Source organism: Schistocerca piceifrons, unplaced genomic scaffold (assembly GCF_021461385.2).
Source record: "Schistocerca piceifrons isolate TAMUIC-IGC-003096 unplaced genomic scaffold, iqSchPice1.1 HiC_scaffold_174, whole genome shotgun sequence".
NCBI lineage: Eukaryota > Metazoa > Arthropoda > Insecta > Orthoptera > Acrididae > Schistocerca > Schistocerca piceifrons.
In genome coordinates, this window is record NW_025727612.1 from 5,001 (window position 1) to 7,500 (window position 2,500).

Genomic DNA, 2,500 nt, shown 5'->3' on the forward strand with positions numbered 1-2,500 from the left:
CAAACAATGACATGAGTCAAAGACACAGGTCTCACACAAGCATAGAATTGGAGCGCCGCCTCTAATAAGCCAAAGGTGCATCCTGACGTGACAAATCTGATCATGTCACAAGCATTCACTTACTATAATCACTATCAAGGAACCTGCCGCCCCCGCCCCCCCCCCCTACACCTTTCCTTACAACAACGTGTAACCTAACCTAACCTAACCTATGTTGTACCTTAACCTAACCTATGTTGTACCTTAACCTAACCTATGTTGTACCTTAACCTAACCTATGTTGTACCTTAACCTAACCTATGTTGTACCTTAACCTAACCTATGTTGTACCTTAACCTAACCTATGTTGTACCTTAACCTAACCTATGTTGTACCTTAACCTAACCTATGTTGTACCTTAACCTAACCTATGTTGTACCTTAACCTAACCTATGTTGTACCTTAACCTAACCCATGTTGTACCTTAACCTAACCCATGTTGTACCTTAACCTAACCCATGTTGTACCTTAACCTAACCCATGTTGTACCTTAACCTAACCCATGTTGTACCTTAACCTAACCCATGTTGTACCTTAACCTAACCCATGTTGTACCTTAACCTAACCCATGTTGTACCTTAACCTAACCCATGTTGTACCTTAACCTAACCCATGTTGTGCCTTAACCTAACCCATGTTGTGCCTTAACCTAACCCATGTTGTGCCTTAACCTAACCCATGTTGTGCCTTAACCTAACCCATGTTGTGCCCTAACCTAACCCATGTTGTGCCCTAACCTAACCCATGTTGTGCCCTAACCTAACCCATGTTGTGCCCTAACCTAACCCATGTTGTCCCCTAACCTAACCCATGTTGTCCCCTAACCTAACCCATGTTGTCCCCTAACCTAACCCATGTTGTGCCCTAACGTAACCCATGTTGTGCCTTAACGTAACCCATGTTGTGCCTTAACGTAACCCATGTTGTGCCTTAACGTAACCCACGTTGTCCGCTAACGTAACCCACGTTGTCCGCTAACGTAACCCACGTTGTCGCCTAAACCTGCTCTGTAATTGTTATACGACTCGTTCAATTAGTGTAGTGTTGCCCACCCGCAACCCTCGCAATATAGTTCGCTACTCGCACTGCCCGCTCCCCTGTGTATCGCTTCATGTTAAACACCTTGCAAGTCTTGCTGACTTTCCACATGCTCCTGCTGTACACTGTAATGTGGATGGCAGCAGGACGTACATGCCGCCCCCCCCCCCCCACCCCTCCCCACGTCCCCACGTCCCCACCTTGCCCCCTGCCTTCGCAAGCTGGTTGGTGACAAGTTTGCATGTTCAATGCCCTTCGCATGCGACGTACGCAGGCTACGTTGTGGTGCGGCCTGTGTCAACTGTCCGCTGATGTCGTACGCGTGAACCACAATCTGTACTGCACATTCGTCCTTATGTACTGAATGATACATCGTGGCACATGTGTGACCGTACAACGACTGCGCCCAAAAACGGCGGACCATACAGTGCAAATATTGTGCACGCAGCTACGTGTCGTCTCCCTATGAGAGCTGGATTGCAGTGTGGTACGCCATAGAGACGTGTGGGAGGAACGGACGCCGTGGATGGCGATCAGCATGAGCTGTGTGTTGATGTATTCGGACCTAGTCGTCTCTCCTCAAACACCGTGATAGCATGGTGCACCGCGTTCCATATCTGCGACATGCTACAGAGGCCGGTTGACAGTCGTTCGAGCAATGGACATCGCATACGTACGGGGGCCACCTTCCACGTATTGTCTAGGCGTGCACATTTTGTTGCGTGTATGTGGGCAGACGTAGTGTGGCGTGACACCTGACACAGGCATGCAATAATCGTTGAAGTTGCTAATGGCGATGGACGCCTACGTTTTCTGGTGAAGTTACGCAAATGAAGAAATGGTAACCCGTTGTGGTGCGGTTGTTCTCGCTAGGGGTGAATCGGTGATGGCGACGATAGGTTGAGGTACTAACCGGTTGTTCCAGCGATACCCACCATGCCGATGAAACTGAACGGCATCTGGGTGTGAAGCGATACGCGGTGGTGGCTGGGTGGGACCGTCCCCGGCCGGTGAGGGGGCGCCTCCCGGCGTGCTGGCCGCGCGGTGCGTGGGCGCACGCGCTACAGCCGGCTGGTGGGGGCGGCCAGTGGCAGGCGCGCCGGCCGACGGACGCGGCAGGCGTCGCAGCTGCGCGCCGGCGCACCCTGCGCGCGGCGCCGTGCGGCCAAAGTAGGTCCTCGCGGGCCCGGTGCGAAGCGCGGTGGACATCTTCAGTGTGCTGGTCCGATTGAGGACTGTGTGCGTTGAGGATGCGCCGCCGCCCGGCGCTCGGCGCCGCGACGCCGTCTGCTGCTCGGTCGCCCCAGCGGTTCTCGCTGGTGGTTTGTATCGCAGCTGTGCGGATGTGTTGGCGCGTGCGCTGTGCTGGGAGAGTTCGCTTCGGCACCCAAGTGGGGCTTTTGTCCTTCTGTGGCGCTGGCGT